Raw genomic sequence first — 15,277 nt, forward strand, 5'->3', positions numbered from 1 at the left:
CAGATCCCTAAAGCCACGGACCAGTGTCCTGTATTGCTAACTTGTGTCCCTATATCATGTGCAAGTCCATCTCCTAATCCTGGCTTTTTAATAAGACTTAAAATTGATATCATGAACTAAGATATTCCCGGAACCAAGGCCTTGTTTGCTAAAAAGCCACAGGTGGCTGAAGGTGTCTGGCATGGCATAGGTCCACCTTACAGCTCTACTTTGATGGGGCGGAACCTTCCTCGAATCCTCCACCTTCAAGCTGGAGGGGTATATATATTAACCAATCCTACTTTGGAAGCCCCTCAAGAATCTAGAACTCCCTCCCTCCTGCCAAGTCTATGCTTGCCTGCATGTCATGTCACCTCCAAAAAAAGCCATTCTCTTTGAATTGCCCTGTTGTGTTCTGGGCCTGGGTGACTGGTCGGGGCCCAGAGTGTGCTGCACAGGCCTCTCGCTGCACACACGCAGGTACGGATCTGGCAAGTGACTGCCTACGCGCAGCCCCACTCGTTTATTAATACGCTTGGTCATGGGGCCGTGGGTGAATTAAATCGGGGATTTTAGGCCTGGGTGTCATCGTCAACACCCACCTCCTTTTGGCTTACCACATTACATTCCTCCTTTATTATAACCAAACAAAACATAACAGTCGAACTAAAAAGAACTGTGTGAGCAGCAAAATACCATTGAGTCACACAAATCTGACCTTGTGGCTACCATGATCTGCTTAAGACAGTTGTCAACTTGGGTGGCTTTGATGATGTCAGTTAGCGAGATTGGGAGAGGGCGTGACCTTTCCACAATGACCCTCACATACTCCTCGGCATTCTTGGCCTCTTGGTCTTCTTGAGAGGTGGCAGGCCAGGTGTGTCGGGAGAGGTAATCCACTGGGTTGTGGGCTCCAGGCCTGATTTACATGGGTAAGTGATACTCCTGCAACTGAAATATCTACTTCTTGATCTGAGGTGGAGGTTTGGATGCCGAGCCTTTAAAGAGTGGTATTAGAAGCTTGTGCTCGGTACTGACAGTGAACGAGTGTCCATACAGGTAGATGGGAAAATGCATGCAGCCCCAGTAAATTGCAATGGCCTCTTTCTCAATATGCGAGTGTTGCTGCTTGGTGGGGTTCAGAGCATGGCTGGCACAGGCGATGGGGGCTCACTCTCTGTACTGCTACTTATGGGACACAACAGCTCCCAGTCCCTGTGGGGCTGACGTCCACTGAACGCTCTGTGTCCTTGCTGGGGTCAAAATAGGCAAGTGTGGTGTCTGCGGATAAATCCTGTTTTGTGTCCTGAAAAGACTTCTCTTGTTTGGGACCCCACTGCCAGGGGGTTAACGACTTGGTGAGGTCACCTAATGGCCCTGTGGGTTGGGTCAGGTTCTGCATGAAACGGGCGCAATATGTAACCATTCCTAAGAAGCTCATCACTCCAGCGACAGTGGAGGGTGCAGGTGTGGTCTGGATGTCATGGACCTTGGCAGGGGTGATTTCCTTTGGGGAGAAGCAGTATCCAAAGAAACATATCTCTTCTTTTAGGAACTTGCACTTCTCCTTGTGCAAGGTAAGGCTGAAGCTTTGTGCTCGGTGGAACACTAACCTCCCTCTGTGGAGATGTTCTTCCAGGGTAGGAGTGTGGACCAGGATGTCGTCACTGACATTCGAGACTCCAGTGAGGCCCACCAGCATTTCTCTGATAATGTCCTGAAACACCTCAGCAGCACTAGAGATGCAGAAATTGAGGTGTTTATATTGTTGTAAACCAAGGTGAGTGGAGAACGTGGTAATGTGCCAGGATTTGGGTGCTAGGAGGATCTAGTGGTAGCCCAATCGTAGATCCATTTTCAAGAACCATCGGAAGTCAGATAGCTCCCCCACAATTTCATCTACAGTGGGTGTTACATGGTGCAATCTCTTTATGGCATAGTTTGAGTGCCTTATGTCGACGCATATGTGACCCTCCCCCAACTGTTTTGACTTGTTGCCGACTACAATGGGTGACACCCAGGTCTTCGGCCCTTCCACTTTTACGATGATGTCGGCTGCTTCTAATCTCAGCAGCTCTGCCTCCGCTTTAAGTCGAACAAGGAAGGCCACTCAACGATATTGCAATGCGACCCGTTGCACTGACTGGTCGATGTGGAGGTGGACAACCCGGTCTTTGAGGCATGCAATGCCCTGGAAGAGTTGGTTGCATTCACTGAAGAGGGTGTCAATGGCGCTGACATGGATCCCAAATATGAACTGGACCAGCTGCAGCCATTCTGCTGTGTGGCAGCTGAGTAGCATGTCTGCCCCTCCTTCTATGACACAGACTTTGTTTTGTTGGCTTGCCGTTGGTGGCTGATGGTGGTGGTGAAGACGCCTGCCAGTGGGAGGCACGTTCAGGCACGGTATGCATAGACTATGGTGGTGGTAGGGTGCAGTGCAGGTGGGGACGCCATTCATTTGTGCAGCAACAAGGGTATCATGTTGATTGAACCCCGTGTTGATGGGGGCCACTAATGGTTGTCCATCAAGAATGACTTGGCATGGGGGCACAACGGGTGCGACCTGGGTTCGGTTCCATGGTGTGAATGACCTGAACTGTACACTCTCACTCATCGTCATCAATCTGTGGTCATCCACTAGTACGGACTCAGTGTCCACTCGATTGGCCGTCCTCTTCCTGGGCGCTTTTGCTAAAGGTGTTGACCAACACACTTTGGCGTAATGGTTCATATTGTTGCATGCTGAGCATTTTCTTCCTTTCACTGGGCAGTCTCTCAAGTGTAGGGTGGACCTCCACACCACCTGCATGGTCTGGCATCTTGTGTGGTCTTGGAGTGGTCCTTCATGCTGCGAGGAGGTGGCAGTCACTTAGTTGATGGGTTCAGCCAAGATGGGCTTGCCAGAGTGTCGCTCTCAAATGGGTGGCTCGCAGTTTCGACAGCTCCTTATATCTGCCCATGGTGTGGATGTCTGGGTTTGTCATGCGTGGCACGTGCAGGATTTGTTCATGGAGTTTTGCTGACACAGAGTCTCAGATGAATTGAGCGCGAATTTCATCCTGATCATCGTGGAGAGTGTACGTGCTTGCCAGCTCGCAGAGTCTGGCATAAAACTGGTCCACCGACTCTTCAGGCATCTGTTGGGCTTGTCTAGTCAGGATTGACTAGGGATGCAAAATGAGCAGCCAGTGACGTCTTGAGTATGGCATAGGCATATGGAGGGCTGACTTCACCTTCCCTCTTGGACAGTTTGTGGATAGTGGTGCCACTGAAATGAAGGAGCATGGGTCGCCAATTGTCCCCTTCAAGTCCGACTGCTGCAAAGTATGTTTCCAGACGGTACACCCACGTTACCCAATTGGCAGCTTGTGAGCATGGTGCACCAGAGACAGTGAAAGGTTTGACGTCGGTATAAACGCCACGTGCACAGGTGCCTGGTGCTTGTTGGGTCGTTGTTGCCAGAGGTGGAGAGGAGCAGGAGGTGGGGGTGGTGCGGTTCTTTACCAGCTTTTTGCTATCTTTCTTGGCTATGCCTGGTGGTGAAACAGACGGGATGGAAGCTCCAGTGGTGGCCTGCCCAGGGCGGGGAAAGGCAGTGGGGCTTCTTCTCGGCTCCCCATTTATGGAAAGTGGGCTGGGTGTTGAGGAGTCTGATGGGGTGCAGTCCAAACACTACGGTGCTTAGGTGACCAACGCTGGCCACGCACTTTGCGTTTGTAGATTGCAGGCTTGGTAGTGCTTGGGGAGCAGGTGGGCCCTTTCACTTTTGCTGGGGGCACAGGTGGGCTCTTTGCTGCTTTCCCCCTCATCGGGCATTCGCAGTTGGCTGGTGGCCTCCGAGTAACTGGGCTAAGGTGGGGCAGTGGTGTGAGCCTGACCCGCCCCTAGGCTCTGAAAGTTCCAAACATTGTGCTCGCTGAGCACGTGAGGTGAACGGAGTAGGAGGCAGGGCAGGCGGCGGGCCATGAGCTCCAGGGTCACCCTCCATATGACTTACTGGGATTAGGCGTGGCCAGTGGGCAGAGCTACGCTGGAGAGCTGCAACACTGTTTCTCGCTTTCAGGGATGCCGGTGAGCGGACCAGATCAGTTTGTTAAGTAGCTGTATTGAGGGCAGCGTGGTGCCGTCCTCATCACCAGTTGTTGTGTTCTGGGTCCGGATGAAAGGTTTGGGCCCAGGGTGTGCCGGCCACGTGCTGCACAGAGATTACACGGTGCACACACGCAGGGCCTAGGGTGACCACCCGTCCGTAATTTTCACAGACTGCCCGGAATTTTGCCCTGCCGTCCATTGTCCATGGTGAAAAGCATAACGGACAGCATTTGTCCTAATTTTAGCCTTTCACCTAAAGGACAAAATGTAATTAGTTCTGATCAGTCTCCCCAGCTGGATTGAAAGGCAGGGAGTCTCCTGTGCTCTGATGGAGGTTGGGGCAGACAGATAACAAAAGACCTCTAAGGGTATCCAAAGGTGAACTGTGAAGTGTGTGGTTTTATTGGACTGTTATAAAAAATGTTAGTACTAGGTATAAACTGTATATTATTCAAATCTGTATTTTAGAAAGGCTTTTTATTTAACCATAATGTATTTGCACATTTTGTAGCAGCCTATATTATGTTGTGTGTAATGCATGTTTGAAAAAAATAAGGATTTACACATTCACAGTTATTTCAGGGACCATCGTAACTCATACTACTAACAAACATTGGCAAAGGCAATACATCACGTCTACGCAAGAGTAATTGGCTTTGCCAATGTGTTTTACCTTGTTATACACCAGAGTGACTGCTGTTCAGCATGGCTAAAAGTTTGTGGCATAGTGGTGTAGAGTGGAGTAGAGCGCATTGGAAAAGTGGCGTAGAGCACAGTAGTGCTGTGGGGTTCAGTGCAGTTGTTTAGAGTGCATTGGCGTAGAGTGCAGTGGTTTAGTGTGCAGTGCAGTGGCGCCGGACAGAGTGGAGTGGCATAGAGTGCAGTGGAGTAGAGTGGCATACACTAGAATGGCACAGAGTGCAGTAGTGTAGAGTGGTGCAGTGGCATAGAGTGCAGAGTAGACTTGCATGGCATAGAGTGCAGTGGAATAGAGTGGTGCAGTGCGGAGTAGTGTAGAGTGGTGCAGTGCAGAGTAGAGTATAGTGCTGTAGAGTGCAGTGGCGTAGAGTGTTGTGATGCAGAGTGGAGTGGCATAGAGTGCAGTGGCGTAGAATGCAGTAGTACAGATTAGAGTGGTGTAGAGTACAGTGACGGAGAGTGCAATGTTGCCGAGTAGAGTGTCAGTGCAGTGGTGTAGAGTGGCACAGAGAGCAGTGGTGTAGAGTACAGAGTAGAGGGCAGTGGCGTACAGTGCAGTTTAGAGTGCAGTGGCATAGAATGCAGTGGAATGGGGCAGAGTAGAGTGGCATAGAGTGCAGTGTAATAGAGTTGTATACAATAGAGTGGCCGAGAGTGCAGTAGTGCAGAGTGGTGCAGTGGCATAGAGTGCACAGTAGACTTGAGAGGCATAGAGTGCAGTGGCATAGAGTGGTGCAGAGTGGAGTAGTGTAGCGTGATGCAATGCAGAGCAGAATATAGTGCTGTAAAGTGCAGTGACAGAGTGGAGTTATGCAGAGTAGAGTGGTATAGAGTGTAGTGGAACAGAGTGTTTTGCTGCAGAATGCAGAAGTACAGAGTAGAGTGGTGTAGAATATAGTGTCGGCCAGTGCAGTGTTGCAGAGTACAGTTTCAGAGTGCGGTGGCATATAGTGCAGTTGTTTAGAATGGCATAGAGTGGAGAGGTATAGGGTAGAGTGCAGTGGCATAGAATGCAGTGGCGCAGAGTGCAGTGATAAAAGTATATTGTTTCACAGTAGTGTGAAGTGGCATAGAGTAGAGAGGTGTAGGGTAGAGTGGAGTGGAGTTGCATAGAGTGTGATGGCATAGAGTAGATTAAAGTGACGGACAGTGTATTGATGTAGAGTGTAGGGGCATAGAGTTTAGTGTTACAGAATAAAGTGCACTAGCACAGAGTGTATGAGCATAGAGTGCAGTGGCATTCAGTGCAGTGTTGCAGAGTGGCATAGAGTGGAGTTGTACGGATTAGATTGGTGTTGCCTAGATTGGAGTGGTATAGCGTGCAGAGGCTCAGAATGCAGTGTTGTAGAGAGGCTTAAAGTGCATTGGCATAGAGTAGAGTGCTACAGAGTAGAGTAGAGAGGCGTAGTATGAAGTAGCTTAGAGTACAGTGGCTTAGAGTGGAGTGGAGAAGAGTGCAGTGTCCCACAGCCCAGTGGCATGGAGTGGTGTAAATTGGAGTGATGCAGAGTAGGGTGCAGTGATGTGGAGTGGTGCAGAGCAGAGTGTAGTGGAGTATACATGGTGTGGTAACACACTGCCATTACAGACAACACATTTTTGATTGAAATGACCATTAAACTGCTAGCCATAAAGTTTTTCAAATAAAACTATACAGTGCACAAACTATGATGTGTGGAAATTGCATCACGTAATGCAATGATTTGTTTTAATCATATAAAGGTATTTGTTTCCAGCACAGTTGAGAATTAACAAAAATGGGCTTCATTTGTACTCTAATTCTGATATATTGTGAAGTTTATTTAAATGTTGTCAAGTGATAGAAAAAACTCTTTCCTAACCCCAGTATCCAGCAAGATTGTTGCATAAATCCTCTCACTTTGAAGTCAGGGAAAGAAAACTAAACACTAAAGGCTTCATTACAACCCCTGGCACAGCCCCACACAGCTTTTCACTGTCTGCCCAGCAGACAGTGAAAAGCGCGACGGGTGCAACTGCACCCGTCGCATGGCCGTAACACTGCCGGCTCCATTTGGAGCCGGCTCCCATGTTGCGGCCGACATCCCCGCTGGGCCGGAGGGCGAAAACTCTGTTTTGTCATAATGGCCACTGCGGGAATGTGGCCGCATTGGTGGCCGCACGGCGGTTACAACTTGCCGCCCGCCAACGTTGTAATGAGGGCCTAAGTTCCCACCGAAGACAGAGCCTGACATTTACCTTCTTCTTTGAATGCACAGCAAATGTGATGAGATAAGCCTGTTTACAGAAAGGGAGCACTCGGAAGGATACTGTAAATAAGATTTGGGCAAGGGAAAGGACGAACTCAAGCTGCACAGCCTAAAACAAATAAAGCCAGCAAACTAAAAGCAACACAATGTGAGTTACAAACCACAATGCCAATGGCAAGCAACGGGCAGAATTTATTCCCAAGTAAGCTCTATGAATGTACTTAAAGTGACAGCCGTGGAATACTTTGTGGGGAAAGTCCAGTATTTTAGTCCAGTCCGTATCTTGCAGAGGTTTGCCCACATCAATCACCCAGGTAGTTTGACAAGAAGATCTGGAGCTGTCTCAGTGTTGCAGGAAAGGTCTGTACACCCATTATATCAGTTTGTCACCAGTCCCTATGGTGTAGAGCTTCTGGCACACCTCATGTAGGGTTAGTGCTGGGTGGCAGACATGAAATAGGGCATTTAATGATAATTTAGGGTGGTTTTAAGTAAGAAGTTGACTGGGGTGAAGATAATAGTTTGCCACCAGGGTTTGGGAATTTAGTAGCTTGCCGTCCAGAAACAAATCCTCCAATTTTGAGACATCTGCAGCATGCCACTAATGGAGTTGCTTTTAGCACAGCCATCCTGTGCGAGTGGGAAGGCTTAGCAAAGGTAGTGCAGGAGCACAGGGTTTCTTCGTGGCAGTGGGTTTATAGGCTCTAGCAAGGCAAGAGAAAGTTGTGCATGATACTCCCTGATGGTGATCCGTAGAATGGTCAGTAGGAAACATAGAGCAGTGCAGTAAGCCCTCCTTAAAAGTCTTTACGGATAAACCCCATCTCATGAGGGGGCCGGCAGAAAGCCAGTGAGCCACCCATTGGACCTGTGCAGCTGAATAATTGCATTTTAGGTCCAGAAGACCTAATCCACCTGCAGTGACGGGTAGATTTAGAGTGGAAAGAGCTACCCGATGGCGCCCCAGCAACCAAATCAGATGTGTGGCATGTCTGAAGAAGGAAAGAAGGATGAGCAGGGGAAGGTTTGCAAAATAATACTATCATCGGGGTACCACCCCATCTTCACTAGTGCCACGTGGCCTCTACAGAAAGCAGAAGAGAAGACCAAAAAGCAAACTGGGCTCGGAGGGACTGTGACGCTCTGCTGAGATTTCCATCCTTCAAATCAGTGGGAGAATGGTAGATATTAATCACTAGGTATCAAAAAGTAACTGGTTCCCAGTCTGAGGTCTAATTGTGTATAAAGGGGAAAACAGTGCCATATGTTAAAGAAACACTAATTACATTTTAAAATGTTTACATTTTGTTTGTGCAATTTACAACTCAAATATTTTGAAGATTCTATGTGTACTTGACACCTAGGGATAACCCAGATCACTAGTTTGGCTTTTGCTCAATTTCAAAACCATTTTAGGACATGGACAAAGCGGGCAATTGCCTTGCACAACCTTGCAAGCGGTCTGGCCCCTGCTCACCCTTTACAAGCACGAACAGCGGACCATTGCACCAGAAGTGTTTGCTAAGGTGGGTGGGTGCTGCTTGTTCAACTACTTGACAGTGCCCCTTCTGTTTTTCTCCTGTCTGCAGAGACAACTCCTCAGGTACCCAATACCTTCTGATATTCTTAGTGGACCCGTTTTATTTGGTTTTAGGAACTGTCCCATCTTGTTCTTCTCTTCCTTATTTATCCGGTTCTTCGCAACAACCTTCCATTTGATCTCAGTTTCTTCCTCCTCTTTTATTATCTTTGATTGGTAATCCGGGCTCCCAGTTCTGAGATAAATGTAGAGTCCCCGACATACACTCTATTGCTGTGAGACTACAGACAAGTTGCTGGTACCTCACATCCTGACATTAGGTGTGAGACTGTTGCCCACACCATCTGCCCTGCCCCATTAAAAAAAAAATAGGTTGAAACTCCATGGGCGGGTGGTATGAGCCAGATATTTTTGTTCAATTTGATAAAACTAGCATAAGGTTAATTACCTTAATGCTCCCCAAACTGTTTGCCAGGGGTTTTAAAATGTTCAGAAACATAATCAAAATGTTGTTGTTACTTTCTCTTTAAGAAAGATTGGGTAGATTTGGGTAGGTGTGATGGCCTTGACAGTGCTGAAGGGTATTAATTTACTACTGAACAAGGATGTAATGTGACACCTGAATGTAGCATACCAGGAGGCAATCGAAAAAAAACTATAGTGAATAAATAGTGCTATGTTAAAAAAAGAGTAAATAAATGCACTGACAACATAATGGGGTATGGCCTCTCTTGCGTGTACCTGTAAAACTGACGTTTGTTCTTGAATTTTTGTCCTGAATTTTGATCCTTTGTCCTGAAATGTTTACAGTCCTGTCCAGAATTTGCCTCAGTGCCAGGTGGTCACCCTAGCAGGGCCGGGTCTGTTGGGGGACTCCCTGCACGCAGCCCTGCCCATTTGTTTGTGCCTTTGGTCATGTGACAGTGGACGAAACCAAACAAGTGTTTCTAGCCTAGGGTGTGGTCTTCAACAACCCCTTTTGGCCTACCACATTGCAGACACCCAGGCTAAACCTGCCCTACCTCCATACGCTCCCTATAATTTGCATACTAGCCTCAACCTGCACAAACTATACCACCGTACCGCCCGATTTTAACTATTTTTTGTTAATAATATATATGAAGATCTCAACCTCGAGGGTGGGAATACTCCAGTGCTCATTCCACGTTTAACGTTCATGGATATATTCTATTTGTTATAAATATGTTCTAGCTTTATTGAGAAGCGCTCTAATGCCATGGTCACGTTCGTGCTGTGTAAAACCAAATAATAAATAAAGAAACAAACAAACAAACTAGCAAATTCTGCCCCGTCTAGAAGGCGGGAGCCTGCCCTAAAAAGACGCGAAATACATACTGTAGCAAGGCATGTGCAGCCTGTGTGGCCCCATAACCAATAAGAGGATGACAAGCGTTACACTAGCCAATCCAAAAGCACTATTTAGCTTCTGCCGCCACCCCCTCCCATTCCCCCATACAATTGTCAAAAGATTGAGTTAGCCAATCGTAAGCCTAAGTAAGCTATCCGGAGCCTCACATCCAATTAAAAAATGACAATATCTGTAGCTAACCAATCATACGCAAAGTGTTTTTGCCACCATTCCCCGATTACTTCGCTTTCCTCGCCGGTAAGATAACTGGTTCCCCCGCCCTGGTTGGCTGTGGGCCTTGGGTGCAGCTGCTGTGGCCCGGCTCGCCGTGGTTACCGTAATTACGGGAGGAGAGCCGCCCGTTAAAGCATCAGTAACGGAGAGCGGCTTCCAGTCCCCAATGACGGGCCGCGCGGGGGCGCCGCGGACCGATGGTCACCCCGGAGGGAGGGAAGGGGGCCCCGTCATCCGCATCACATCCCCCACAGGCCCCCTCGCTGTGTAGCCACCCGAGCATCCTTGCCGGCCTGCCGACGGGATTATCCCTGCCTCCCCGGGCCCCCCCGCCTTGTTCATTTCCGAAGGGGCAGCGGGGGCTGCGTGTACCGGACCCCGCAGGCGGCAGTGAGGCGAGCACCCCAATAATTCTAAGTGATAGTGGGGGGCGGGAAAGTGCCCCGGAATACACATTGTGATTTGTCTGCTCCAGACGGTCTTCTCGGTGGACATCTCCGCGCCATCCTCGGCGGTAAGTGCCCCTTCTTGTATCTGCAATAATTTTACATATACATATATATATATATTTTTTATCCTTTGCGATGCTTTGCATTGTAGAGGGCCGGCAGGGGACTGAGCATTTTTTTTAATTTTTATTTTTGCAGCGGAAGCCCCCACCCTTCACCACGATTTGCGTTATATGCACCGTTTATTTCATTGCAGTGTGTGCACACGAGGCCTCTTTGCTCCGTTGTAGATCATAAACAGCGCTGCGAGGCCATACCCAGCGCTGAGTAAAGCTCGGCATCATGCACAGCTATCTCGAGAGTAATATGCCTCAGCAATAGTGGAGTGTCTAATATAACATTAATTGACTTCGTTTCTGGCTGGTGTCTGTGTCAGAGCGTATTGATGCTCTGTTGTGTAATGTGCGGCTTGCAGGATATACACAACGTGTTGGTACTCGATGGACCCGTATAGTACATGCACCGTTACATGATGTAATATCGGATGTATCTCCTAACTTGCCAAGATGACTTTATATACCCGGGGGCGCCTCGAGGCTCTGTTGTGTAATACAGAGCCTGGCAAACACAAATATATTGAGGCCAACGCTCACGGTATCCTTTATAAAACGGTTTTCAGTGCTTTGATGCTACTTTATAAATCCTACAACTCATCTAGTGACCCTTTTGATGTAATATATGTGGGGTTTCATGCCAGTGGATTCTCACCTTTTTATGTATTCGCAGCTTTGGAAGGCAGGTCTGCGTTGTACATCTATGATGCGTACTGATCCGAAGAGCAGGTGCCCTGGGTCCAGCTGTGGGGACCAATAGACCATCATAGCTTTTCTAGTTATGCTCGCGTTTCACAAGGAGACGTGTACTTGTATGCATGCATATGTGCTGTGGGTCATAGCTGCTTTGGTGTAATATGGATTTTACAGAACGTTCCAATGTGCTTTAGCACCAAATATAGGCACTTGGTATGTGCATCAGTGTAAAATCGTATTTATTTCACCTTTGGGCATAGTCGTTGGTACCCACAAGTGTGAGCAGTTTCATTAAGCAAAAGTGGGGAGGGGTGGGTTGAGAACCCTCCCCAGGTGAGTTATTGCTATAATATTTTTCCTGACTCATTCTGATCGTTTCGACTGCCACAATATTTTACATTCTTTCACGTGTACTCCCCTGCTGCCCCTTCAGTATGAGTAATTTGTGCAATGACTTAAAAAAAAAAAAAAAGTATATTTAGGACCGTGTGATGTTGGGGACTTACCTGAATTGAGTCGCATGGTTTTGGTCAGGTAATGGAGGGGTGCAGGTCTTTCTCTGAAACATTTAGATGTTTTTTTTCCCAGATTCTCCTTGTAAGGTTGTATTATCACTGTAACACTACTGCCTGCTGCTATACTGACCATTAACTGTCCCCAACCCTTTATAGCCTCTTAACGGTAACAAATAATCTGTTACCTTTCAGAAAGCTGTATCGCCACATTAGTAAATGAGCAGCAATTCCATTCTTAGTTTTGCTAATTTCTGTAGTTTTTAGGTCGAGCGTAGCGTTCGACTTGTTGTATACTTGAAAATTGGTTGCATTTGCTTGAACCATATTATATTTGTTGGTTCCAGTGTCCTTTAAAAATCCTTGGTTGCTAGTGGTCAGTTCTGCCTCTTTGTCCTGCCTTTTTCTCTTTGGGAGCAGCACAAAGTACTGTAGAATTACGCTATGTCTTGTTTATCTCTTCTGTAAGGGACTCTCTTTTTTTTTTTTTGGTATTTGTCTTACACTGTGGGTGTGTGTGTGTTCAGTCCCTCCTCCCCTCCAGCTCCCTCTGTAAACATAGAGGGAGGGTGGGGTGACTCTTTTCCAGGGCCAGCTCGCTCTTGCTCTCTTTCTCTTTTATTTTCAGTCTGTGTGGCAAAAGTCCAGTCAGTAATTTACAACGCTAAGAGCTCTATCTCGAGCAAACACGAGACCATTGCATTCCAAATGCTTTAAAAAAAATATATATATATTTAACTATTTTGTACATTTCAGTTTGTTGTTCTTTTGGTTACGTTTTGTCGCCTTTTTAGATGCACTTTTCTCATTTTAAATTCAAGATTTCAAAGAAGTGGAAGAAAACTTAAAACAGGACTTAGGGTGTTTCTGCCTTCTGGAAATGCATCATGATCCAGGATGCACTCGCTCACTCACTACATGTACCTCCAAGTGACAGCAGGCGCTACACTGCAAAGACCACCACACAGCCTAACCTGAGTTTGAGTTCTGTGGGATTCTGTGTCCCAGAGTGTACCATGCTTCACTCGCCAGGCGTGCGCACTGGACTAGAAATGAGTCGGGGTGCCCAGATAGCAGTAAGTAGGTGCGTGCCACAAACACAGGGCATGTGCCAGGAGCTAGGAATACTGCAATCTCATGCTGCGCTGTCTTGGGGCATTTACTCAGTTTTGGCACAGAATTGACAGTGTCTACCCAGCTGCCATATTATCTGGTGGTTTTCAGCAGAATTCTCCATTGATGTAAAGGACATTTTGAAGTGAACTCTGACATCTTCTGGTGAATACTGTGAACCTTGCAGCCGGTGCCATCTCTTCGCTTTCACCTCTTCTGAAGGAGGTGCCCTCTGCCTGCCTTGCAGTGGGTATAGGCTGAGACATCCGTTAGGCCGCAGAGGTCTCCAAACTTTTTAATGCCACGCCCCCCCCAGTTGAAAAATAAAAATCATTGGGCCCCCCCCTCAGAATTTTTCACAATTATTCTATAAACATGGCAATGTTTAAATATGTCTAAACCTATTTAAACATTGCAGTTAAGTACTGTTACCTTTTTATAACTGCAATAACATGCTTCTGCTTAAAACAAAAGCCTGTTATCTGTATAATATTTATTTTGGCCAGAGTCTGGGGCCCCCCCTGGGATCACTTCAGGCCCCCCTAGGGTGGCCTGCCCCCCAGTTTGAAGACCTCTGCGTTAGGGTGACCAGACGTCCCGGTTTTTAGAGTACTGTCCCGGTGTCCCGCTTCTCTTAATTTCGAACAAATGTCCCGGTTTTTGGGACAAGGGTCAGATCATTACATAAATGCCCCGGTTTTTGGGACAAAGGTCAGATCAACTAGGGAAGCATAAGTTAAAGGTATGCTCTCCTTTATCAGACGCCTACAAAGTATGCAATACTTAAGCAATTTATCTGTTACTGTCAGGCAACACAGTCCCCTGTCTGCTCCCAACAGAGAGACCAGTGGGGAACAGAGAGAGGTGGGTGGTGGCAGGTTGGGGGTGCAGGGTGGGAGGTCAAGTCATAGCTAATTTTATATGTGTAGTCTTGCAAATGTGTGTGTATTTTTATGTAAACACACACGCATGTATGGGCACACATTCACAAAGCTATGCAAATAAACGGGACAGGCCAGATATAAAAGTGAGCATAAAGTCTTTAGTCCCTTTTTTATGTCTGACCTGTCCCTGTTTTTGAACCTCAAAATCGGGTCACCCTAAAATCCGTCCTTGTGTTCGGACTCTGGTTGTTGTGTGTTTTTGGTGTTGGGCGGATGAGCGACCCTCTAAAACATACCTGCCAATGTTTTAGTAGTGGGAAGTGGGAGATTAAAGCAAAATGTGCGCGGGAGAATATATTTCTCCTATTGACTTCTTGTGAAGCTAAGACAATTTCATAGGGAGACAGACAAAATGAAGCCTTTTTTTTTTCTTCGCTTTGCACATCGGGAGTCTCCCGCCTGCACCGGGTCCGTTGGCGTGTGTTCGGAGGAGCCCCTGCTCTCACCCATCAGGCCTCCAGGGAGAGGTAGAGGCTCGACCCCTGGAGGGCAGGATGTGACTCATGCACATTCCTAAAGCGCACACGCTCTGCACAGCCACATTCCTGCGGAGGCAGCTGGGGGGCCCAAGTTGAGAGCAGGCATCTGCTGGCGGGGGAGAAGTCGAGGCAGGATGGTGGCTCTCAGGAGTAACATTCTGACATCTCTTCCTGGAAGGAGCAGTGACTTCTGGAACAGCCTCCCCTCCCCTGCTGAAGTAGTGGAGACAATTATGGAATTGACTCAAAATGCAGCCAACCAAGACCTTGTCGGGTGTGTGTCTCAGTCAAGGAGGGACAGGCCTGACTGCAACAGGTAAACAAAGCTACCCACAGGACACAAGTGTCTGCAAAGGACTCACGCGAAGCTGTCTCCCACAGCTTTACATACAGGGAAGTGGGCGCTTAGCAAACGCCACATTTCACTTTTCTGAGTGCTTTGGGTGCGGTTATTTTGCTTGAATTCTACAGTCTCTTAATGCAGGTAAAGGCCTCTTGTGTATAGACTTCGACATGCCGGGCTACAAGTTTGCTTATAAAAGCATATACATCGAATGCACACGTCAGGATTTTAAAAAATCTTGTACTTCTTGTGCTTTTCTTGTAACGTGCCTCTCTTCCAAGGGTTGCTGCTCACGTGGCAGTCCTGTAGAACATTAATGCATAGGAGGTGACGAGGTTAAACTTTAAGCCCCTCAAGTATTCTTCCAGGGATCCGTCTGCCTGGATGGATGACTCGGCACTTCCGGGAAGCCTTGTTAGGGCAAAGGACCTCACCGACGTAGTCTCCCGCAAGAAGCGCCTTGTGCGGTAAGGAGAATTTAACA

The 15,277-nt window shown here is 47.6% G+C and overlaps 1 protein-coding gene across 1 annotated transcript in view; it reads left to right on the forward strand.

Annotated features, from left to right (window-relative positions):
* Positions 1-10,188: 10,188 nt before the first annotated feature.
* The window catches only part of AGPAT1 (1-acylglycerol-3-phosphate O-acyltransferase 1), a 181,392-nt gene continuing 176,303 nt past the window's right edge, over positions 10,189-15,277 (forward strand). The window contains exon 1 of the mRNA XM_069237263.1: positions 10,189-10,658. The gene's annotated coding sequence lies outside the window, so the exon portion shown is untranslated. The remainder of the gene's footprint in view (positions 10,659-15,277) is intronic.

Source organism: Pleurodeles waltl, chromosome 6 (genome assembly GCF_031143425.1).
Source record: "Pleurodeles waltl isolate 20211129_DDA chromosome 6, aPleWal1.hap1.20221129, whole genome shotgun sequence".
NCBI classification, from domain to species: domain Eukaryota; kingdom Metazoa; phylum Chordata; class Amphibia; order Caudata; family Salamandridae; genus Pleurodeles; species Pleurodeles waltl.